Source organism: Camelus ferus, chromosome 20, assembly GCF_009834535.1.
Source record: "Camelus ferus isolate YT-003-E chromosome 20, BCGSAC_Cfer_1.0, whole genome shotgun sequence".
Taxonomy (NCBI): Eukaryota; Metazoa; Chordata; class Mammalia; order Artiodactyla; family Camelidae; genus Camelus; species Camelus ferus.
Window position 1 is genome coordinate 12,282,794 of NC_045715.1, and position 26,944 is coordinate 12,309,737.

General features: G+C 39.9%; 1 protein-coding gene across 1 annotated transcript in view; it reads right to left on the minus strand.

Annotated features, from left to right (window-relative positions):
• KIF13A (kinesin family member 13A) overlaps positions 1-26,944 on the minus strand; it is a 172,533-nt gene that overhangs the window by 117,020 nt on the left and 28,569 nt on the right.

Sequence of the window (26,944 nt, forward strand, 5' to 3'; positions counted from 1 at the left end):
GAAAAAAGAAAGGAAGGAAGAAAGAGAAAAGCTAAATAATAATGAACACAAAAATCAGGAACGTGAGGTTATTTTGAAAGCAATACTCCTTTCTGTCCGCTCTTTTTTTCTTAAGCACAGGTAATCTGTTTCTTCAGCTGAATGGAAAATATTGGGTGTTCATTTGTATTATTAGTGTTTATGTATATCTTATACACTTTAAATATGTGGTATATTTCAAAATTTGAAAAATAACCAGTGATTCTCCTTAAGTCTGGAAAAAAAACAAATTTAAAAAAATGGAGTAGGTGAATCAGGAGACTTCTACTGGGGGCTCATCAACCACGGCAAGGTCAAGAATGCCCCTGGAATTCAATCAGTCTTTGCAATTAAAACAGGAAATTCCATGACATCTTCCCTGTTCCAGAGATTTGGAGGCTGCCAGGCATGAGTCCCTGGGGTTTTTTGGTAGTTGGCAGTCTAGATTTTTTCATGTTTGTGTAAAGACAATACGTGGTGATTAGGAGTGATCCTCCTTACATAATTACTGCATTAATGTACACAAATTTCCAAGTGAACCACTCTGACAAACGACAAGAGACAGCAAGAAGGCAGCAGACCAAACCTTCCACCAGCTGCACCTGAAGGTTCACCTAAAAGCTCGTTAACCCCTTCCCAGCGTCCCCAATTCTCCAGTCACCTTTCACCAACATCTCAGCTGGGAATGTGCTAGCAGTCTTCGTGTCTGATCTCAGATGGCAGTGAGGGCAACACTCTCAGAAACCTTCCCCTAAGATTCATCTAGCTTAGCAGCCTCAGGAGGGTAATAACCGGTATTTACACAGCAAGCTCGTTCAGGTCAGCCATGTCTCAATCCTGTAGTATCTTCTGCACCGACCTCAGTGTCTAATAGATGGCTGTGCTCAAAAATCCTTTACTTTAAAATAAGATTCTAGAATGTTAAAATTAATTCCATTTAAAACTTTTTTAAAAATCTCGGGAGCACTGAATAAACATCTGTTAAAACTGAAAGAAACCATCATGAGCAGAAATTACATTTCTAATTACATAATGTTTGAGATACCATTTATTAACATGCTTAGAAAAGTCACATCTGTAGGTTCCAGCAGGACCCGTATTTCATTCGGAATATTTTCTAGCCATTAATTACAATACTCATTAGCGGGGCTTACAGGAGACATTTTGGGGATTTTCTGCACAACTTCTAGTCTTGGACTTGAAATAGGTAATGCTATGGGCCCAGTTCAGTGTGTTAGTGTGCCTCGTTCTCCTTTTGTCAGATTTAAAAGTTTAAGTTTCTCCTTGGATTAATTGATAAAAGTACTTTTATAAATGAACGCTGCAGATTTTTTTGAGTTACTCGAGTAATAGGACTTGGCAGGTAAAATGAAAAGTCCATAAGCAATAAACACATTTCTACTGAGGATAGCCTCTCTTAAATAAAGCTCGCATTTAGGTTTTGCCCAAAGGAAAAAAATTCTGTCCCCCTTAAACACAACAGAACAAGGACAAAGGTTTATAGGAAGGACAGCACTAAGAGCCGAGAAGATGTGGATCAGAAAGATCAAGACAGAGAAAAAAGAAATTTAAAAGAAGACTATTAGGCAGCGAAATCTCCCATATGTAGATGGAAATATACTCAGCATAATAATTATTATACTCCACAATTTTTTTCATGTACTTCTGGTTGTAGGTGGGTGTGAAATGAACACTTAGCTGGCTCAGACGTGACAGCAAAAATGCCTATAAAGCCTGGATTAACTCATCTCCCCCACCCCTATGACGTACAATATCTAAGAAGACAGGAAATATATTTGGATGTGCTCTTTAAAAATGTATTATATTTATACATGAACTTCATATTCAAATCAAATTAAATTCATCCCCTCCCTCTAAACGTGCTTTCCCAAAGGGAAAAAAAATCAACAAATATTTCAAATCCATCCATCAGACATCTGGGAGGAGACCGGTCAAGGTGGAGGGACTGACAAGAGCAACAACACTGAGGGGCAAGTGCATGCTCGGGGACGAAGACGTTCAAACGTCTTGTTCAGGACATGCTCTGAAGACAGAGCAGAGGGACTTGCTGTGACTGATGTGGGGTGTGCGGCTAAGAGAAGGATCGGTGAGAAAGCCAACATTTTACACCTGTACAAGAGGAAGACTGGAACCACCTTTCACTAAAATGGGAAGACTGTGAGAGGAATGAGTTTGGTGGGGAAATCGGGAGTTTTAAACACAATAACTTCGAGATGCCAATTAGACAAGTAAGTGGGGAAGGCAAGCAGGCGGTGTAGATACACAAGAGGTTGGAGTAAAGATGATGCGTAAAGCTATGTAGCTGGATGAGGTATTCTACCTTGTGTGGATGGCTTCTCCATCACTTTCGAGAGTCTAGTGGGCGTTTCACAACAGAAAGCGAAAGATTCCGCATGCACTGAACTCAGGAGAGCACATAAAAAACACATCCCTGTGAGCAGGGGCGGGTCATCGACAGTGTCTGCATCTGTTCCCACTGCATTCAAGCAAAGTTCATCATCTCGACGCTTAATTAAGAAACAGGTTCGATTAACTGCAGCCATTCTCGGAGGGTGACCATGAGAATAATGACAAAGGCAAACAGTGTTATCTCTTAGCAGGGCTAAGGGACACTTAATAAAGAGACATTTAGATGTCAGTCTGCCCTGGAAATTACCTACATATAGAGAGAAGATGATGCGGCCAGTAGATCAGAAGGACATCTGTTTGGCAGTACACACAGTGACATTTACTAAAGATGTCAGTTATTTCCACCCTGCCCCTCACCCAATCACTATGAGAACCTGCTGCGCCTCTGGCATGGGAAGAGGCAGCTGTATTTATGAACCCTCGTATAAACAGCTCACCTTATAACGAAGATGTCAGAATAAGACATGTAATGGAAGTGGTCATTGTGCCCAAGTTCCTATTAATTCTGAAAAGAAAGACACTGTTTACCTTCTGTTAAAATATAAGGCTGCCAAGAAATTCAGTTCTTATAAAGTTCCACAAGCTCCTAAATTTATGTATTTCCTCGTGTATTTCTTAGAACACATTTAGATAGTTTTTCTGGTATTCAAAACAAAGTTTAGCTAGCTGCTTCTTGACTAGAAGGCATTCCCTATGCCACACTCACTGAGAAAGCAGAGGACCAATAAGGAGACATTCATGGATGTAAAAATCACTTTTAAGTGTGCAGTAACTGGAGGATGCTTAAGTAAGCGAGGCTATATTCAGATGAACACCTTGTAGTGAGAGCTGAAAGTGGTACCTTAAAATGTAATCAGAACCCAGCAATTCCACTTCTGGGTACGCACCCAAAAGAACCGAACCAAGGACCCAACAGATCTTTGTATATCCATATGCACAGCAGCATTATCGGCAATAGCCAAACATAGAAGCAACCCAAAAGTCCATCAACAGATGAATGCATAAACAAAATGAGGTGGATACACACAATGGAGTATTACTGAGCCTTAAAGAGGAAATTCTGAGACATGCTAGACCATGGATGAACCTTAAAGACATCATGCTAAGAGAAATAAACCAAAATCCAAAAAGACAAATATTGACAGACTGCACTTACGTGAGGGACATAAGAGTGCTCAAGTTCATACAGACAGAAAGCAGAATAGCGGTCCCTAGGGCCTGGGAGAGGGAGTAACGGGAATTTATTGTTTAATGGGTACGAAGTTTCTGTTTGGGACGATGAAGAAGTTCTGAAAATGGTGATGGCTGCACAACGCTGTGAGTGGACTTACCACCACTGAATTGCACACTGAAAATAGCTAACATGGTAAATTTTATGTTACATACATTTCACCTCAAACAATCGAATCAGAGTAAATAGATCAGGCCCTACTTTCATAATCATTGGGTTCTGAGACAGATAAGAGAACAAGGTTTCTCCTAGAAGGAACAGGCCGATGGTAACACAGGGGAGGCCAGCCCAGTCAAGAAGACTCTCGGTGTAAACCCACAGCCCCGACGGCACCAGAGCCCCCACCCCCAACGCCCCAGGGGCAGACGCTGGTAAGTAGCAGCAACGCTCCCACTCTTCATCATCATCAGCCAGGTGGCACGTGGAAGTCAGACTTTCAAGAGAGAAGTCTCAGAATCATCCTACCAGGGACACTGGGTCAAAGCGCAGGCTGCGAGGAAATACTGTATATGAAAGCTGACAATCTCCTTCAGGAGCTGAGGCTTCTATTTCCCAGGTTAATTTAAGCATGAAAAGAAACCAATGTCACGGAGGCAGTAAGCTAGGCCTGCTCATCTCACCTTCATCAGACCTTGCCCAGTCCAGCTGGATGAACCAAGACAGACAGCACTCACGTAAGTATACGCTTCTCTGCAGCCTGAGTATTTTGTGTGAACATATTCTTGGAGCTTCTTTTCCTTTTTTTTTCAATTGAAATATAGTTGATGTACAATCTTCTATAAGTTACAAGTGTACAATATCATGATTCATAATTTTTAAAGGTTATACCCCATTTATAGCTATTATAAAATACTGGCTACATTCCCTCTGTTGTACTATATATCCTCGTGGCTTATTTTATACATAATAGTTTGTACCTCTTAATCTCCTATCCCTATGTTACCCTCCCCTCTCTTGGGAGTTTATTCTCCAAAATGTTTGAAGTACTCAAAGCCAGTCTTGTATGAAGTTCAAAGAAATCTTTTCACATCTGGTCAGAACAGACAACTGGAATCAGGACACTCTTAGGAAGCCTGGAGTGGTGGTGGCAGGAGGTCCAGGTAGCTAAAAACCTGGGGTTTCGGTGAGACGAATTAGAACCTGGCAGTATCAGTCTGCTTGCTACATCAGAGGCCACCACCAAAAGGACACCTTGGGAAACAGAAGCCACAGTTAGTTCCACTTCACTGCTCAGAGTGCTACTTAGGGATCAGAGGGAAAGACAACTGAGAGTTCATTTTATTCTGCTACACACAGTCCTCCCTCGGTGTCCGTGGGGGACTGGTTCCAGGACACCCTACAGATACTCACAACTGCAGATGCTCAAGTCCCTCATATAAAATGGAGCAGGACAGTCGGGCCTCCATGTCTATATACTTCAAGTTGACTGCAAAGCAGTAAAAAGCCTCACTATAAACACTTTCTCTTTGCTGCTCTGTATCATGTTGTCCGAGACATCTTAATATTAGGGCAGTACAAAGCAAGAAATTCTATCTCCCGCCTCCAAGTAAGGTCATGTGTGTTGAAGGGTAGCCGATTATGCCACCCCCAAAAATGTTTCTTTGGCATAAGGATTATTTTGAGAAACAGCAGATTCAAGAGAAGCTCAGAAACCAGAGAAGTCACCCTTTTGTTAAGGGACATCTACATTTATAAAGGATATGTAAGATTATCCCTCTCACCATACCAGGAAGAGAAGGATGACTCTAAATCACAAGAAACTCTTACTGGAAAGGGCCTGGACGTAAATCTGTCTAGCAAATTTTACCCTTGTTTACACTGTTCTTTTCCTGGAAACTTCACTCAACGGCCCCACCATACACACACACACACCTTTCTTTTGTCTTTAGCTGAAGATAGTATTTAAGGTGGTGGCTTAGGCCACCTCAGGGAGTCATTCATTTTTCCTTGGGTCTTTCTCATGTAAACATGTTAATAAACTCGTGCTTTTCTCTTATTAATCTTTTATTACAGGGGCCTCAGCCATGAACTTAAGAGGATAAAGGGAAAATTATTTTTTCTCCCCTACAGTGTTAAATGTCATCAGAAGCTAACCATCCAAAGAGTTATAATGTTTAAAAAAAGGCATTAGCGAAAGAAGTCACATCAAATCCCAAACCTCAACTTCAGAGTAATTGGGGTCACATGAATATTTTAAAGGTGAATTTATAAGGGCCAGCGTATAATGGAAATGCTGAGGAAGAATTTAAGGTAAGACCAGACACTATAAATAACCTAAAAGCTAAACACAAGATTACAAACAACTTGGTCGTGTGAGCATTCCAGAACGGGCTCGCGTCATAAGCAATAACTCAAAAGAATTCCTCTAACAAACAGAGCAGCTCTTCAAGAAAAAGTTACAAGACTCTCATAATTAATTTTCTAAATTATTAGCTGCTTTGTAGAGATTAGAATAAAGTGTATTTTAGCCTAAAAACCATATTCCAGTCAGCTGGTGTTACCTTTATGACCTCCCTCTCCAGCAGGAACGAAGCCCCACACGTGCGTGTCTTAGCCAGCCTTCATGACAGCACGAATCCTGCAGCCACAATGGTCAACAGCACACACCTGAAGGGCCGCTGACGCGCAGGGAGACTCACTAACCCTTAAGTCAAAGAAAAGGAACTAAAAACAGTAATCTGCCTGCAATGCTTAAAAAGATGATACCATTTGTGAAGTATATTATCCTTTTGTTCTTTGAAAGATAAAATGAATTAACAGGTACCCCAAACTTGGCCAGGTGCTAAGGGAACCAGAAACAGAGCAAAATCACCCCTTTCTTAGGAATGCACAATTTTTTTTGAAATTTTCATCAGTATACCTCAAATCATTACAGGGTATTTACTTAGGAATTAGATGGATGAAGGGTCAAATTAGCAGGAGCCACAAGAACTTACAAGGGAGGTCACCAAGGCCTAATCCTAAGCGAGGCAGTAAACAATGAGGTGACAATTAAATTCCTCAGGTAAGAGGTCATTTTTTAGTATAACAAATTTATGAATTTCCATAGAGATTGTAACTGCTTTAACTTCCTGGAGACATTATAATTGGAAAGGAACTTAACGGTGTTATCAGGAAAAACACCACTCAGAAACGATCTTGCCTTTCCTAAAGTGTCTGACTTCAGAGGTCACACAAAGGCTAATCGGTGTCCCTGCCAAACTGGCTGGGCGGGATGCTAGATGGACCAGAAGGACCTGGATCTGCCAAACTTTGCCACAACCTTCTCTAAAGCACAAGGACCAGGAGTTACATAACTCCCACGAGAGACCACGGGGCTGGGAAAGTGCAAGGGGCGATGGTGAGCTCACTGCTCAGACCACACCACTGCCTTAGAGTTTTGCAGCATTTCTAAGCAGCTTGTCTGTTGGATCTCAGTGACAACCCAAGGCATTCACAGGGCCAATATTCCCATTTACACACTAGGGCTTAATCCAAAGGGGCTAAGTAAGGTGCCTCACATTTGATAGATGCAGACCTAGAACCTAGTTCTCTGGATTCTAAGTCCAGTACTTTCTCAACTAGCATATCTAAGAGAGGCCCTCCCTAAAGCATCAATGAAACTCACAAACATGCAGGATACCTTGCCGCTCTCTCGTGGGAAAGCACTGCATTCTTGAGGCTTTGTTTTTCATGTTTGGTATGAAGCCCATGTTATTTTTAAAACTGTAAGGGGCGAACTATGGAGAGTCTTTTCCATGATGAAATGATAGTTCAGTGCCAAGGTTTTCTGGGTTGGTGGCTCGCTGACTGGTTTATTCTGAGGTCAAGAGAGTTAGATGATCATTTCGGTCTTGACTTACTTTTGTTGCCTTAAACAAATTCTTTACTCTTCTTTCGGATTCTGAGGAGATCTTCCCCTTCTAAAGGATATCAAATACAATTTGTATTCATGAAATAGGATCCCTTGGGATCTTAATAGAAGTAATATGGTATAAATGAATGATATTCCAACTCATAGGGCTATTGGGAACCTATTGAACACCTAGTGGTTAGCACCATGACTGAAATAGGGACTCCATGTGACAAATATGCCCCTCTAAAAGCTCACATCTTGAGAAGATAAAATAAAAATGAGGGGCACAAAACACTGAATTCTCGAAACTTCGTTTTTATAGTGCCAGTTGTATAAGACTGGACGACAGAGAACTGCAGAAACTGTATGTGCTCATGAGAAGAGAAATACCAGAACCTCCAAAAAATTCTTTAAATGCTGTTTCTTCTGATGATAACAATAAAACTCAGTCTTTGTGGGGAAAAATACAGAAAAGTATAAAGATAAAAATAAGGAGCCCTTCTAATCCCATTACCCAGAAATAACTACTGTTAACATTATGGTGCATTATCCTTGTAGACTTTTTTCTATGCTTCTCTTTCCCACAATGGTTCTCAAAATGTGGTCCCCAGACTAAGAACATCAGTATCTGAAAACCTGTTAGAAAAGCAAACTTCCAGGCTCCAACTCAGATCTACTACATAAGAAACTCTACCGGTGGGACCCAGCAATCTGTATCTTAACAAGACCTACACAAGATTCTGATGCGTGCCAAACTTTGAGAACGATTGATGCACGCCCACCCCCCCACCCCTACACACCTTTCTCTCCCCAAAATGGGGTCATGATGACTGTTTAAAATTTTAAATCCATATTTGGCACCAAGCTTATATGTTGTAAGTTACCTAAATATTGCATAAATACTCTACTGTATGTCCAAGTGTCTTCTGCATGGGTGAAAAAATCATGAAATGGTTCATATAACAAATGCAATTAAACATCAGAGTCAGCCAGACTAAAACACTGATGGCTGAATAATAAACAATTCAGTCAGCAATGTGCGGGCCTAACAAAACCCACTTTTAAAAATCCCTAAGTAGTTGCATAAGGTTTTTAGATCTAAAAAAAGGAAGGAAGGAAGGAAGGAAGGAAGGAAGGAAGGAAGGAAGGAAGGAAGGAAGGAAGAGAAAGAAAGAAAGAAAGAAAGAAAGAAAGAAAGAAAGAAAGAAAGAAAGAAAGAAAGGAAGGAAGGAAGGAAGGAAGGAAGGAAGGAAGGAAGGAAGGAAGGAAGGAAGGAAGAAAGGAAGGAAGGAAGGAAGAAAGAAAGGAACGTCTGTATTAGCTTCTGTGTCCCGTCCGCGAATCTATTTTGGGGTTACTTAGAAACGTGCTTTTGCTTTCCAACATTCCAGCACCAGAAAACAGTGCCCTGACCCACCAATCTGCACACACCGGAACTGTCACCCGAACACTCTTGCTTGTTGTCACCTTGGTCCCACCACGCAGTCCACTACGTCACAGATTCCAGAAGAAGCAATGCCAGCTCTGGGAGCCCGTCTACAGGCCAGGGCCCCTGAGTCAGATAACAGAGCGAGGGAGAAAGCAAGGAAGTCTGAGAATGAAAGAGAAGGAAACCGGAGGAAGCAGCACCGATATCCCATGAAGATTTCGCTGAATTTCGCCCAATTACTCATTGAGTTCTGGAACACATACGTTTCAGAACTCTTTACCAGCCCCAGGGGAACCACAGCAGAGTAAAAGAGGAGGAAAAAAGTCAGGCTGTTTAGGTGCTCATGATTATCAAAAAGCTTCACTGGAAAAACAAAATCAATTCATGGTAAGAGAAGAGTATGTGCAACATACATTGTTACTTCATAGAGCAGGTAAGCTCTGTGGTCTTGGTCATGTTGTTGAACTTCTCTGGGCCTCAGTTTCCTCTTCTACCGGAGTGATATGACTGGAGAAGGTGAGCAAAAGATGGCAACAAAGAGAACCCAAAACAGTGCAAGTATAAAAAGATTTTGCAGCATCTGTAAAAGATTCATTAAACAGCACTCTCTCCCCTCAACAACAAAGAAGAGTACATTCCAACTGCGTTCTCCTTTGTCAGAAACTCACAAGTTGAGCTAGACACGGGCACAGGATGAAAGGCATCGCGGAGAAACGTCAACCTGCAACAGAGCCAGACTGCCCAGGCCCGGGGGCCAGGTTCCCCTCTTACCAGCTGGGTGACTTGTGCAAATCACTTCCTCCCACCACTGAGCCTCAGTTTCCTCAGCTGTGTGAGGATTACGTGATTCTGTAAAGCACAGAGAGCAATTTCCTACCTGTATGTTTCAGCTATCATTATGACCAATAATGCTGTTAGTAACGTTGGGTGTTTTCAAGAGATGGAGGCTATGAAGTGGCTGTGGTCTGGAAATGTCATTAAAATGTAATGTGTATGTCAGAAAACATAAAGTATGTGCCTAGATGACCCGGGGCCTCCAAAAAGGCCGAAAATGGATCGAGCCAGGTAGGTGGGCATACTAGTCCTGAACCCCAGCAAGGACTACCTATCATACTGTTTACTCCAGCAGAATCTTTCAAGGGGCAACTTCTCAACTCACACTAGAGGCAAAGGAGCTCAGAGCAAAGACTCAAGGTTACAGGTCAGAAGAGAATCTGGGTTCAAATCCCAGCACCTTCACTACTGAGCTTTGCGACTTCCAACAAATGGCTTCAACTGAGACTTACAGTCTTCATCTCATCAAACAATATGCTTTCAACCACCCAAGGATGGGAACAGCCACGTTAACAAGTGACTGATAAATGTTAGTAATAATAGTGAAGTCTTAAAAAGGGAGGAAATACACTCAAATAAAAGCTCCAGTGAAAGGGCATTCACCGTGAAGGAGGAAGAGAGTGAATCAGAATATCCAACCTTTTTCTACCGTGATGCAGGAAGGGGAGCGTGTGTGCGGTCTGCAGGCACCAGGGGGGTGAAAGCAGCCTGTGTGAAGCAGAGATGACCCGAAGGAAGGACAGAGGTACTGAGCAAACCCGGGCCAAGCCGCAGAATTCACAAATTTGCTCAGAGGCTACCCTCCCTGAAACCAAAAATCATGCACTGAAACATTTTTTGTCTTTGGGTTACAAAAATAGCTTTGTCTCCTCTGTCGTAGCGGTTCTGTCTTGCTTTGCTTTCACTGCAGATTTTTGCTTCTTTAAAAATTTAACCATGTCACCTATATTAATAATAATAGCACTTTATAGTATGAGACATATGCTGGGACCAAAATTAATGAAGCCATCACTTCCCATATCAAGTAACTGGGAAACATAAAGACACTACACACCTTCTCTCATGAAGGTTTTCCCGACCCATAATTTGGTTGCTCTGCTTACCAGGAAGTAATGACATAACTAAGAGTTTCATTCATGGGAAGCCATCTTATTTGAGTCTACATTAAAATCATGTGTTGTTGTTTTTTTTTAAATGGCTGCTTTTCCTGCAGTAGACCAATGTCATACACAGTTCATGAGAGAATGGCTCCTGAAAACAACCCCCCGTAGCAAGTCCTGGTTAACACAAGCACAATATAAGGGCAGAAAACTAACGAGATTGGTCACAGGGAGAAAGGCTTTAAGAGAGTGAGAAAAAGCTGAAAGAAGGAATGGAACCATCATAATTAGCCTTTGCTCTGAAAAATAAAACCATATTTATAATACATTTTATGTGAAAAAGATGAAAAGTTCTGGTTTTGACTTCAAGCAGATACTTCCTAAAATTAATCACAGAAAAAAAGGGGATGAAATCGTATCTCTTCTTCTTCGGAGAGTAATTCAATCAGGCTCTTCAACCTCATTTTTTCACCCTTAGACATTTTATGTTATTAACATGTCCCTTTAACTTGATGAACTGGATAATAAATGGTTCCCCTAGTTGGGTGAAGGGGAGGTTTAAATTTTAAAAAAAGGCAGAAATGGATTTTTAGAACCAGGAGAGGGAATAGGCGCCTGCTCTGTCCACTCCACTCATCGACCTGCTACTGCAGTACTCCCAGGAATGATGCAGGGAAAAAAAAAAAAAAAAGGCAGGAATATATCTTCAGTCTTTTTGTGAATTAGAATTACTATCCTCCTACAAAGACTTTTAAGGAAATGACACTCCATGAGATCAATAACTTCGCGAATGGTAAAAATCTCACTCATGGACTGTCTGAAGTTCTGCTCCAAGTTCCAGAACGTCTTCAGTGCTGTTTATATTCTCATATATGGAACAGTGCAGGCTGGACTGTGCTACAGTCAAACAGGGAGACCGTCAAAGAAACTTTCAGTCAGTCCTCAGAATGCAGCATAAGCTGCTCTACACACTTTACTGAGAGTCGTGTGAATGAGCATCAATGACCAATTCTGAGAGCAGTGTGTTTACACTGGTCCAGTTAAAGATTGATGTCCTTCTGGTCACAACTCTACAGTGGGAACTGTTAATCAATATTTGAAATTTTTATACCAAATCTTGATTCGACCCTTTTCCAGTTCCTATTAAATTTAGAAAGTGAAACAAGAATCCAACAATTTGGATGACTTCACACTGGTTTTCACTATTAAAAACAACAATAAATTCTTCAAAAAGAAAACATTACTGGATTTTTTGACCATGTACCATTTTCTCACTTCTCTTCCACTGCAGGTCTCATGAAGTAACCCAATCACAAAAGCACATTAAATAATACTATTTAAAAATTAGTATCATTTAAATATGCAGAATATAAGAAATAAAAAGTTTGGACCCAGTGAAATACACACTTGGCCTAAAGTCTCCAGGATTCTTGGAATAAAGAAAATAATAAAATAAAGAAGAGTTAAAAAGGAGTAGAAATCAGAATGATCGAGCCAGCGATTTAAATTTTTTTTTTTTAGTGGAGGTACTGGAGATTGAACCCAGGACCTCGTGCATGCCAAGCATGTGCTCCATCACTGAGATACACCCACCTTCCCCTGCAATTTAGATTTTAAAGTTTGTTGATTTCCTGTATGGAGGGAAAAAAAATGCTGTGTATATTTCCAAAAGGAACAACATTAGTAAACTGTGTTTCTAGGTATTGGTGAAATGCAAACCCCCCAAACAAAAGCAACAGTCCAAGTTTCCTTGATCCAATTTTACGTTAAACACAAAGCATTAGAGACGCCTTTCTTCCAATAGGAAATTTCAACCAGTTCAACCTGCTAGCTGAGCTCCTGACTAAAAACCTGCCACAGTGGCTTCATAAGCACATTTATCTCAGTCAGCTCATGGAAGGCCTTTCAGATCTATCTTTCAGCTCAACTTTTATTTTATTACAATGCAACGTAACTATGGAGACATAGGATGTAGTTATATTTCCTCTTATAAACAAAGAGAGCTGCTTTTTACAACTCAGTTCCCTATAAACTGTGTCATTTAAGGTCAATTTTATTTATTTATTTTTTAAAGAATGGAGGAAACAAGCATTTAAGTAGAAAAGAATAAAAAGAGAAAAAAAAATTTTTTAAATAAAATGCAGGGCAGATGTTCTGTGTAATTACAAAGGAGGCTACATTTCGGTCACTACTGCCTGATGGCCAGAGGGCACTGGCCTTCTTCAAATCCCTAAGTGACCCTGGTGGGGTGACACAGAGCCCAGGCTTGCAGGTCTCACTCACCAGCAGGTAGTCACAAGGGAAACCTCAGCCAGCTGCTTACCAGTGACAAGGGAGGCTGAACACCACCCATTCCTAATTTAGGACCTCTGGACACTCCCCATGCTACATGCTTCTGTGGCTGGAAAGCCAAATGAAATATTCTGGTAACATTCTAATATCATAAACACAGACTCCCCAGTAATGTCATGGTAAAAAGACAACATCTAAAAAGGATACTCTTGCGCTAACTACATATCATAAATATGACCAATGTCCAATGCCTAATGGGACCCATTTTTTTTAAAGCAATACACAAATATAAACATATCAGTCCCCCAGGGATTAGAACCCCATACCCTACAATCACATAGACCCTGTACAGGCTTATTAGCCACAACACCTTGCAGGTTTCTTCACACCTTCAACTTCAGGTTTCTTATCACTATAAGGGCAACAGCAACTTCACCTGCTGGGTCAATAAGTGAAAGTTTATTTTGGGGCTATTTCTGTCATTTTTCCTCATTTACCGGGGGAAGACGGAAGAGTACTGAAAAGGCCAAAATGCTAATGGTGGTTCTCTCTTGGAAGTGGGACTGCAGATATTTTTTTTCTGTTCCTGTCTGTGCTTTTCCACAGTTCTCGAATTTTCTACAATGAACACTCTCGTGCCTTAGTAATCTTTTCTTTTAAACTAGTCACTCTCCTGAATAAATATCACAATTAGATTCTGAAGAAATGTTTATTCTCTTCAGGGAAAAAATAATGGTTCCTGCTTGACCTCCTCATGTGTTTGGCAGATAATTCCTGCTAGGGAGAGCCAGTTTGAGGCCCAAGACAGTAGGAGGCAGAAAAGCCCTGGGTTCCCGGGGGGGTTAAGTGTCACTGACCCCCTGGCTCAGGGAGAACTCTGCTGCGGGGAGGGGAGTGCCGGGAACCCCGGGCATACAACCCTGAAGGGAGCTGGGTCCTCAATGCACCTGACGAAAGCAATGCATCTTGTATCTTTCTGTCCTCACCAAGTGATGAGAAGCTCAGGAGCTCAGGCAATAGGCCTGTGCAGAGTATTTTTTTTTAAAAGCATCCAAATGATTTTAACAAGTAGGCAGGTATGGAGAATGATTACCCTGGCAGGTCCATGCACCTCTAAGCACCAAGCCCCAAAAGGAGAAAAAATTTCAATTCTCTCACAATTCAGGGCTCTCCCCCTGATCTACAGAAGAGGGGAAGGGGGAGAGGGGGAATGACAACCACTGACAGTTTTGTAAGACTGTACCTGGTAAACAAAATTCTTTATCTTCTTAGATTTACACAGGCACATAACAAAAAGCTGGCTAATTTCAAAATTCAAAAGCTGATTTATACTACAGCTGATACACCGATGAGTATAAATGAGGCTTTTAAAAGATGAATTACTCTTTTCCAACCCAATTCTAGAGATAAGATAGAATCTGATGGCTTACTTGGCTTTAAGGAGACCTTAAAACCACAGTATCTCCTGCTCTTTAAACCTAACCTCCTTTCATCTTACAGCTGCACAGAGGTTATTTTAAAATGGAAACAGAAATTTCCTCCAGTGAGAGGAACATAGAAGACCCCACACAACCAACTCAAATGAATGCGAATAACTAACAGTGACTTCTTATCACGTACATAGAAGTCAGTGTTAAATTGACACTATTAAAACAGTTACTAACGTTGTTCCTGGGCCACCTCGTCACTGACTGTCTAGAAAAAACTCACCATTTCCCCTTCACTCTCACACTCGCAGCACTTCTGACACCAGATCTGGGGGTTCCCCACCAGACAATTCTGACAGCATCGGCCTGGAGTCAGCATCAGACCCTGCAGTTACGGGCTCAGCCCACGAGACGGCCCCCAGCCAGACGCAGAGGCACACAGGGAGCGGTCCACGGGGTCCTCAGCGCAGGAGCTTCTGTCCCCGTGGAGTTGGGATGCATCGCCCTCCTGCCACACGGATGTGTCTGTTCATCAGCCCAGAAGCCCTCTGCACCCCAGACTTTTGGGGTTTTTTACAGAGGCTCCATCACATAGGCACGATTGATTATTAACTGCATTTCCAATCCCCTTTCAGGAGAAGGGTGGGAAGGGGCTGAAGGTTCCAAGTTTCTAATCATTGCTTGGTCTTTCTAGTGACCAGCCCCCATCCCAGAGCCCACCAAGAGGCCCCTCATTAGAACAAAAGATGTCCCGATCATCCAGAAAGTTCCAAGGGATTCAGGAGCTCTGTGTCAGGAACCAGGACAAAGGCCTATATATAGATATAGAGATAGAGATAGAGATAGAGACAGAGATAGAGATAGAGATAGAGATACTTATACACCTCAACTTTCAGTAGCGCAGTAAGGTGTCCCTCCTCCCCATCCTGAGCCTCACAACTGGGATGGGCTTAAATGAATGCGCTGTTCTATGCTTCCTAGTCCCAAGCAGTGCTGTAAGAAGAAAAGGGAGGTAAAAGGAGCTGAAGGTGCCACGTGCCAGGCCTGGTGCCCAGTACTTTACACATACTGTTTCATTTAATCACAGTAATCCCATAAGGTGGCTACCATTACCCTCGTTCATCGATGAGGATCATCCTGAAAGTCAACAATCCCAACTGGACTCACAAGTAAAATTAATGAGCAATATGAACACATTATTTCTTAAAACATATCATTCATTTTGACAAGCCCAGCATAATTTCTACGAAGCAGATATATATATTACATTCAAATGTGACTGCATTTCCCTCAGGAAAAAAAACAAAAAAACCAAAAAAACAGTGACTAGGAAAACGTTTGTTAAGGGAAAAGAAAAGGGAGTCTGGATTCTGCACGGGCCGCCCACAACCCGAAGTGAACCGCAACCAGAAGTCTCCGGTAATTTCAGGAGTTGTTATCACCAGCTGGTCCTGAACTCGAGCGCAAGCGGACTCCCCGTCTGGCTTTCCTCTGAGTAGCAGTGGCCTCTGACTGGAGACACAGTATGTCTAATTGGGTTGTTAGGAAAAAGTGACCATCAGTCTCTTCGTATAGTTATGGGAAGCAAAGATGCCTTCGAAGTGGAGAACTAAGGCAATTTATTCAGGCTTTGGGTAAGTGAAATGAGAGAATTCCAGAGACAGGCACCAGGACTTCAAGCGTCAATATTCACTTGAGTGTTAGTTGTACAACGTAAGAATGGACAAGAACCTATCCTGCTTTGAAACAGATTACAGTTCAGTTAGGAAGCAGGGTGCCTGACACACGGTGGGGGCTCAACAAAGACCTGATGAATGAAGAAAGGAAGGAAAGGTAATAAAACAAGCATACCAAAAAAATAAAAAAAGGTACAATAAAGTAAAATGTGATCAATGCAATGGGAAAAGTATGAAGTGCTGCTGGGTTTGGAGGGTGGCGACATGGCTCCCAGCAGAAGAAATCAGGAAGGTCTTCATGAGGATGGAGTAGACAAGATGGTCCTGAAAGATGAGGGAACTTGTCAGTCTTCCCTCTCACCTAATGAAGAATAGGGCTTATTCTGTTATGCCAGCCTTGAAACATATGCTTATGACTTGATCTAAAATTTCATGCAAACAATGAAGCACTAACTGAAATATATTTCCCCCTGGAAATTTGGCAACTAAGTCTCACTGAAATGTCAGAAACTAGTATCTCAGTCTTCTGAGTTATAATGGATTCAATATGATACTTAAAAAAAGGTCTCTTTCCTCCATCCCCTTGCTGTATGTAGGTTTCCTTGAACCATTATCTTGGAGCTGAAATTCTTTAGAATCTAACGCCTGTGGAGGCTACATCTTCACCCAGCAAAGAAAAAGCAGTGTTTTAATATGTGGGATGTACTCAGTTATTTATTTACTCATTTCATAAAACCATTCAATTTAGTCAACCAATCACATGAAATTTTATAGTCTTGCATGTTAAATAACCCCAGGATGATAAAAGAGTCATTTAACTCTAATACATACACAATTACTATGCAAGCAAGTTGGCACAAATTCCTTCTTCTTTAAGACCTCTATTATTTGTTCCAATAGAATAAAACTTCAAAGGAAAACAAATTTAAATCTTGGAAAAACTCTAAGGTGCTCTAGGACGCTTCCCCCCTCCTCTCCAGCCCTCCCACATGCATCTGCTGCATATTAACAACAGTAGAACAACAAAAGATATCTACAAACAACATTTCCTGCAAGGAAGACATGAGACATTCTGATGCATATCTTAGTAACAGATGTTTTAGTCCATCTGAGATCCAGTATTCGACAAAGCAGTAATGATATACTTCACTGTAACACAACAAAGAAATGTAAGTTATACTCGATTTGTTTTTATTTATAATCGCTCCTCAAGGCCATTCTAGCAGAAGCTTATTCAACTCTCTTGCTGTCCCTGAATGCGATCGTCCTTAGCTTCTGACAGTCTAACCATTTGAAATGGAAATGAAGTCTCACAGAGGCTGTCCTGGAATGCTGCATTCAGATCAGAACACTGGCAGCGATGATGGAGTCCACTCTCCTTTCACATGTATGTATTTGCCCAGGTCAGCACGGGTCGTCAGCTGCCCAAGGCAGCCCGAACAGGAGCCCAGGTTTCTGGATTGCCAGTTATAACACACACACGTGCACGATGACCATGGCAGCCGGAGCTTTTCCGGTGAGGATACATTGATTTCCGTTAAACAAGGAAGCCCTGACTAAAAATAGAGCTTGAATTTCTTCATGGTAGACAGGCAAGAAAAAAATGAATGGTTCATGTATACTTTTTCTCCACTAAGCTTTTAAATGTTTTGGTATCATTTTATGCTTATTTCAAAGAGGGGTTTAGAAGTTTGCGTGAATTACCTGATGGGTTGGTATGGTATCTGTATTCACGGTAGGAACTGCTCTTCATAAAGTAACGGTGACATTTACTATACCTGTCTGTAGTAGGCATTTTCCTAGACTAAGTAACTGCTGCTGGGTTTGGTTGTGGTAGTTGTGGCAGTGACTGGTAGTAATAATAAGGATGGAAACAACAAAAGACAACATGACTGAACTTCCTGTGCCCAGTACTGTTCTCAGAGCCCTACATGCATTTACTAATCCTTTAATCTTTCAACACTCAGGCCTTATCTCCTTTTATAAATGGGGAAAGGGAGGGGAACAGAAGGTTTTGCAGGTGATGAGCCAGAGAATCCTTCAGTATTCAGCCGAGACCAACTGGATATAACACTGGAACAAAAAACTGAGATGAAATGTATTGCAGGACTTTCTTTTAAAATAAAAATTTAATTGAAGTCCTGCTGCTATTGCCATCCAGAACAGTGCTTCTTAAACTTGAATATGCACACAGATTACCTGTGAACCGTGATAAAAAAAAAAAACAAAACAGATTCTGCTTCACTAAATCTGGGGTTGGGGGCTGAGATTCTGCATGTCTAATGTGCGTCACACTGAGTAATGAGAGATTTGAGCACAGAAATTATTTGCTATGAAGAAAGCATTACTGTTTACCTGATTTTACACATGGGAGAAAAATACTGTTGGGAACCTAAGATTCAACCTAACTAGGGGTCAAAAAAGCAATCACTTATATAGTATACTCTGTCCTTCCAATGATTATTTCCCTTCTTTCAAGATGCACCAGCAGAATTAAGTGAGCACTCCCATTCCTCCTTTCCAGACATAGCTGACATGTTTTCAGAAGCAGCTCTCACAGGAGGGACATATGTAAAATACAGCTGAAGGCAGGACTTGAAGTAATGGCTGCATAATTAACTTGACATAAAACATGCTTATTTGCATTTCAAGTCCTACAAGTTTTTTTTCCCCTTTAACAAGAATTCCTCAAGTTAGCAGTTTTTTTATGACGAACTCTTAATAGATTAGGATTAACATATGTGATTCTAAATCATTAAAGAAGTTTTAATTGGTCTTTGAAGGATGGAATCCATTCTGCTACCCAAATACATTATTCCCCTAAAACCCATTAAGAAGCTGGTTTGCTCTCACCTGGATTTCAAATTAGTCTGGTTCCATGAACTCTGGTCTAATTATATTTTAAAAAGAGAAAGAAGTCAAGGACATTCAAATCAAAGATTTTGACCTTCTGGGGAAACTCTAATTAACTAAAAGTATCTTCGTTGTTGTTACGGGGTTTAACTGTCTCCTCAAAATTCATCTGTTGAAGTCCTAACCCCCAGCACCTCAGAATATGACTAGATTTGGAGATGTGGTCTTTAGGTTAAAATGAAGTCATTACAATGGGCCCTAATCCAATAATGACTGGTGTCCTTATAAGAAAAGGAGCTTAGGGGACACACGGACACACACACAGGGATGACCATATGAAGACACAGGGAGAAGACGGCCATCTACAAGCCGAGGACAGAGGCCTCAGAAGAAACCAACCCTACCCACACCTTAATTCCAGACTTCCTGGCCTCCAGGAGTGTAAGAAAATAAAGTTCTGTTACTCAAGTCACCCAGTCTATGGCACTTTATTACAGCACCCTGGAAAACGAATACATTTGCTTTTTGCCTTGATTCTGAATTCAGAGTAAAATACAGCAGAAACTCACTATACTCATATACATATGATTCAGAAAAAGATGGGCTGTACACACGTCACCATGAACATTATTACTGGAAACGCTGGGCACAAGGAGGCCCACGGTGAGAATAAGAAGGCTTTGCCATAGGTACCAAATCACTTGTTCTCTTTCTACTCAACGATGCAAGGTATTCTATGTCAATGCACATACTTCTGTTCACTGACATTCAGACCGTGCCACCAGGAGAACAACCTGAAGCCCATCTAGATTTAAATTTGGGTGTCATTTAATTAGCTATATACAATATCTAATAATTAGCTATATAATCTCTAATAATTAGCTATATAATCTAATAATTTGAACCCTACCCATCTCTAAAATGGGTACCTACTTCATAAAGCTACGGTAAGGATTAAATGAGATAATGTATTTCAGAACAGACACTGGCTGACCAGCTCTTCCAGTACACAGTGGATGCCTTTCAGCCCTGGTTAGTAGATGTATCAAACACAGTCAAAGCTCTCCTCTCTTATGGACTTACTTCAGCAGCTGGACAGTAAACTGAAAAAAGCAGATTAAAGCAGGGAATCATAAAAACTGATACTAGTACTTCTAAGCATTTGTATGTTAATTTATATCATATGTTCATTCATTTACCAATCTTTAGATGTGAGGCAAAGGCCATTTCTTTGAAAATGGCCTGCTGAATGGAGTTCTGGTTGTTTTTCCTATGTAAACTATACCATGAGGCATTATCAATTTTTGGTTTCTGTTTCTCTAAAGATAATCAAGAACTAAAAGATCTTTGAAACACAACCTGAGTGCAGAAGCTTCCTATATTTTTATAATCCCTCTTCCTTCCTGAACTTAGTTCAGCTGCATTTTTTTTAGCATAGTCGTTCTCCAACATCAGCGTGCTTCAGAATCACCTGGCGGGTTTGGTAAAACACAGATTTCTGGGCCTTACCCTCAGAGTTCAGATTCAGCAGGTCTGTGGCCGGGCCCCAAAATATGCATTTTTAATGGTTCCCAGAGAATGCTGATGGTGCTGATCTGGGAACTGCATTTTAGGAAATCACCTTCACTGATTCTAACTTTCAAAGAAAGTGCATCTTTCTGCATTCATATTTCATTGACTTACATAGTATTTAATTAAATTCCATAACTTAAGGGACAAATATTACTGATGCTAGGTAGCTTACAATTCCACTGGGAGGAATAGAAGTGCTTGGGGATGCACCTGGAATGTCCAGGGACATTCCACTCATTATGGACATCAGTTGACTTGTGTTACAGAAAAAGCAAGGAGCACCAGTTAATGCAATGAATTGGTTAAATGGAGACCAGTTAAGAAAACTTCAAATGCATTAAGCTGATGCTAATCACTTTCTTGCAATCGCCTTCAACATATAGGAGAAAAGAATCATAAGCTAGAAATACACTTTTCTAATCATCACATACTTATTAAAGACTTTTCTCACTACTCAGCATCTCAAGCTATAGTTATAGCTTGAGGGTGATCCATCCAGATTTCAATTATAGGTATAGAAATTCCCTACTGAAGCCACGACATGGGAACAACCTAAATGTCCATCGACTGATGACTGGTTAAGGAAGCTGTGGTGTATTCATACAATGGAATACTACTCAGCCATAAAAAAGAACAAAACAATGCTGTTTGCTGCAAATTAGATGGACCTGGAGATCATCATTCTAAATGAAGTAAGCCAGAAAGAGAAAGAAAAATACCATATGGTATCACATATATGTGGAATCTTAAAAAAAAAAAAAAGACACAAATGAACTTATTTACAAAACAGAAGCAGACTCACAGACATAGAAAATAAACTTACGGTTATGGGGAGTATGGGGAAGGAGATGGGAAGGGATAAATCAGGAGTTTGAGATTTGCAGATACCAACTACTAAATACAAACTAGATAAACAACAAGTTTATACTGTATAGCACAGGGAACTATTTTCTTTTTTTTTTTTTTTTTGCATAATGTGCCCTGGTTCCTTTTCTTTTTTTTTTTTTTTTAACATTTTTTATTGATTTATAATCATTTTACAATGTTGTGTCAAATTCCAGTGTTCAGCACAATTTTTCAGTTATTCATGGACATATACACACTCATTGTCACATTTTTTTCTCACAGGGAACTATTTTCAATATCTTACAGTAACCTATAATGAAAAAGAATATGAAAAGGAATACATGTATGTATATGTATGACTGTAACATTATGCTATACACCAGAAATTGACACAACATGGTAGACTGACTATACTTCAATTAAAAAAAAGAAAATTCCCTATTGAGACTTTACAAGTGAGCCTTACTATCTTTATCCCTGTCATCTTCTGAGAAATCACATGTCAAATTTGTGATTCAAGACTTTGTGTGACTTTAACTTTTTTTTTAAAACCTCACCCTTTTTCCTAGAGGTTCTAATCAATCCATACACACTACAGTTCTTCAGATGAAGACCTGGGAGAGTGGAACTTACTTGTGCCTTTTTGGGTTCAGTGCGCTCCAAATCTGTTTTCATTCAATTAAACAACAAACTTATATGCTAGAACACAAATTACCAGCCCCCTACCCCAACATCCTTCAGCTATGTAGCAGCACTGGTAAACCAAGAAGAGGTTAACCAACTGTGACAGCTTGTCAAGACCTCGTGAAAGATTCATCTCTAGTTGCACAAATGTGAACCGGTGGCCAAGGGCAAAGAGGCCGCTGCCCCTGGCCTCACTCCTCCCAAATACGACTCCTGTGTCCCAACTACATGGGCACTGGACCCCAGGGCTATAAAAAATATACTAGAAATTCTAGCTCACTTTCTCTTCCAAAAATCTAAGGAAAACTTGTCTAATTTACTCATTAAATATATGTCCCACAATTTTTGCATCTGGCTTGTTTTATGCTTGTTTCTTATTTTGATCAAAAGAAATGAAAGCTATAAGGATCAGGGAAAAAAAATTACTAGCAAATAATATGACCAACTATAAGGAAAGCCCAAAACAATCTGCAAAGAGATATCAGAATTAAGGAGAAATTAGTAAGGTTACTGCCTATAAAAATCAGTATATACTAGAGTCAACAGTGCTTCTAAGCTACAACAAAAAGACTCAGAAAAAGCAACTTTAAATGACCACTTGTGGTACATTCACACAACTGAATACCATACATCGATGAGAATGAACAACCTACACTTACAACTAGATGATCACAAAAATAACATCAGGCAGAAGGAGCCAGTTACAGAAGAACACAGCAAGACTCTACGACTCGTTTCCATAAGTACAAAAACAGGCCAAACTGACCCATGCTTTTGGAGTTCGGGACAGCGGTAGCCCTTGGGAGGACAGCAGTAATGGAGAAGGAACACGAGGACGGCTGCTAGGGAACTGTTCATGTTCTGGATTTTGATCTGGCTGCTGGTGCTTAGCTTTAAAATTCAGCATGCTGCGCATTTATACACATAGAAAAAAATGAACATATCATGTAATAAATTTCCATGAAAAGTTTTTTAAAGGATACCACTTACCATAGCAAAAAATAATAATAATAATTTAAGTACCTAGGTACAAATCTAACAAAAGCTGTTTAAGAAGTTTATGAAGACTTTTAAATTGAAAGTTTCTACTGCTAAAGAGGAAATTGAGAGATAAATTCTCGGGTTGGCAAATTCCATACTGTAAAGATGTCAGTTCTTTACATACTGGGCTACATGCCCAAGGCAATCACAACACAACTTCTTAATGGAAACCTCCAAGAAGGACCAAGCGAATGCTGAAGCAGGGCAAAGTGGGGAAGCTGGCCCTGTGGTTATCAGTAATGCAGAAAACACAGTACTCAGGGACAGACACACAGGGCCCTGAAACAGAACAGAGCTCAGAACATGATCCTCAGTTATCTGGAAGCCTGATAAGACACAACCAGTATCACAGAGGAGTGGGAAAGGCTGGACTACTCAATAAACAGTGCTGGGGCAATAGGTTATCTCTGTGGAGGGAAAATTAATCCCTACCTCAGACCATATTTTTAAAAAAATCAATTTCAAGGATGTAAATCAAAGATTTAAATGTGAAAGGCAAAACTTTAAAATTTATATTAGATAATACAAAAGAGTATTTTTATGACCCTCAGGTAGTAAAGGACTCTTTTAAACAAGACACATAAGATATTAACCTTAAATAAAAAGAGTAGGTTTGAGTACTTTTAAAACTAGAACTTCTGATAATCAAAAGATTAAAACCAAGTGAAAAGAAAAACCACAAGCTGGGAAAAGATATCTGTATTTGACAAAAGAGTGATATGCACAGTATGAAATAACTCCTAGGAATCAATTAGAAAAAAAGCAAAAAAAATAAGCCAAGTGGGCAAAAAATGAGCAAGCACTTTAAAAAGAAAGCAAATTAATAGCCAACAAATTAGTTCTGAAAGAAATGCAAATTAAAACCACAATTGACATAGTATTTCACATGCTCCAACTGATAGAAACTTTAAAGTTGGATAATATTAAGTACTGTCATTATCACAAGTAGCATCGTTATCATATACTACTGATGGTGATCTCACCACTTTGGAAAATAATTTTATACACAAATAGAAAAATTTAACGTGCATACATCCCCACAATCCAGCAATAATGGGCATAGCAGCATTGTTCATAAAAGCCCAAACCTGGAAACTACCCAGATGTCCATCAACAACAGAAGGATAAACTGCAGTATATTCATACAATGGAATACTGCACAACAGCAGAAGTGGATCAACTGCAGCTACATGCATCCACATGGACGAATGAATCGCCAAAAAGAGTTGACTGTGGACGTGACTGCACAGAGGTACACATTCACCAACACTTAATCAAACTACACACTACATGGATAAATTTTACTACATGCAAGTTATTGTACCTCAATAAAACTCTCTCCTCCAAAAGCTGAGCAAATAAAATGGGGAAAAAAGCGCAAGGAGTATCATTCCATTTACAAAAAAGACCAACACATGGCAAACATAAAAGTAAATGTAGTTAAGTCATACAGAAAATTTAGAGAAAGAAGTGCACAAAAGTCAGAAGAGTAATTTCCTTTCAGGGACAATGGAAAGGGATGGAATTAGGAAGGTCATACAAGGGGCTTCAGAAGACAAACTGGGTAGTGATACAGGGTATTTCAGTTTCTTAACTATTAAAACCAAACAGATAAATGATACACTCCTCCTCTACTATATATGCAATGTTTCAGAAAAAAACTTTTACCTAAAGGAAATTTAAATAGTTCTATTTTAGAGGGCTCAACTGAAAGAGAACAAATTTATCTTAGCAAAATGTGATAATGATAATTAAGGCTAGCTACTTTGTCTTCAGGCTCCTCCTTAACTTCAAAATTTCACCGACTCTTTAATTTTCTAATTTTGGTTATAGTCTTAGAAAATATACCCTTAAATATTAAGGGATAAAGGGCTGAGATGTATGCAACCTACTCTCAAACAGTTCAAAAAATAAATTATATATATATATATATATGTATAATATATGTTACATCTATACATACAGAAAGAGATATGACAAAGCCAATGCAGCAAAGGCTTAAAATGTGGAAGTTTGCTATTCTTGCAGCTTGACATTCTTTCAGTGATTCAAAAAAAAAAAGTTTTAAAACTGTTGCCCAGGGGGGCGGAGGGTGGGAAGGGATAGACTGGGGTTTCAAAATTGTAGAATAGATAAACAAGATTATACTGTATAGCACAGGGAAATATACACAAAATGTTATGGTAACTAACAGAGAAAAAAATGTGACAATGAGTGTGTATATGTCCATGTATGACTGAAAAATTGTGCTGAACACTGGAATTTGACACAACATTGTAAAATGATTATAAATCAATAAAAAATGTTAAAAAAACTAAAATGCTGCAAATAAATTGTGATGATTTTGAAGTATACTAATTTTATGTTAAAATAATTATTAAGAACTTTAAAGTAATTAAAAATAAAATATTGGAATATAAAAAAAAAAACTGTTGCCCAGGGAGAGACTAAAAACTCAGCGTAAGAAACATCACTGGATACTGAGAACACACCTTTTATGCCTCTACCCTATTCTAACCATGTTGGATTATAATGAATCACATAACTGAGTTACCTGCTCCCTCCCCCTGGTCTCAGATGAAGAGGTGCTGGGATGAGCAGAATGACGCTTCAGAGCAGGACACTATTAAAGTGTCTTAGTCTAAAATCAACTGTCATCCAGGAGCAAAGGGGTTTCTTATGACACCGAAAGTGCAGGTGCTTTGGGAGGGGACACTGTAGATTCACAATTTCTGTTTCAAAAGAATACTGCTTTCTTTGGGGAATAAGACATACAAAAAGACAAATATCTCCTAACTTCTGAAAACAGTGATAGAAACCAATTCACCCTCTCAAGCACTGTGGATTTTCTAAAGCAAAATAAGTCACGCTGCATGAAGGGAAATGTTTTAGTTCCCAAACTTCACACACCTTCGATCGCTTGTCCTCTTTTACAGCATAGAAGGGCCATGCAGGAGAATACAAGCTCTCTGAAAGCAAAATCCATACTCTAATAGATACCTCTTGACTGATGATAAATAGCTTCTTGTTTTACAGTATTAGATTCAAAATGAATACATGAGTCAAATGCACAATATAAAACAAAATGACCTAAGGAAAAATAAGACCGGATGAGATGAGAGTGCACACCACCGCAAAAGAGGTGCTGAAACTCGCCGCCGACTATACACCCACAGCTCATTAGAAATTTACATTAGCCTCCTCTGGGTCAAAAAGGCACTTTGCATAGGAAAATTTATCATGCCCTGGTTTGCCATAAGTATAAATCTTTTAGGGAAAAGCCACCAGAGTGTGTCATAGCTCATTGATAAGTTAATTACTAGTGAGACAAAGCACGTGACCAATGGCTTTGGGGGAAAAGTTCTGCTTAATATTTATCACAGTAACCACAAAGGCCTTCCTGCTATGAATTAAAGCCAGCCACAACATTTTAATTCTGGCTACCGAGTGATTAGAGAAATAACAGGCAGCTGCTGATACAATTCAGCACTTCGGTATAAACAACTGTGACAGTCTGGAGATTTTGGCTCTCTAAATGTATTTTAGTATAGGAAAAGAAAAACATGCTTAAAAACACAATCATAAAACATACCTGACACCAGTGTTCTTAATTTTCTAGAGTTGCGGAAAGCTTTGAAATTCTGATGAAAGATATGAACTCTCAACCTTGGAAATT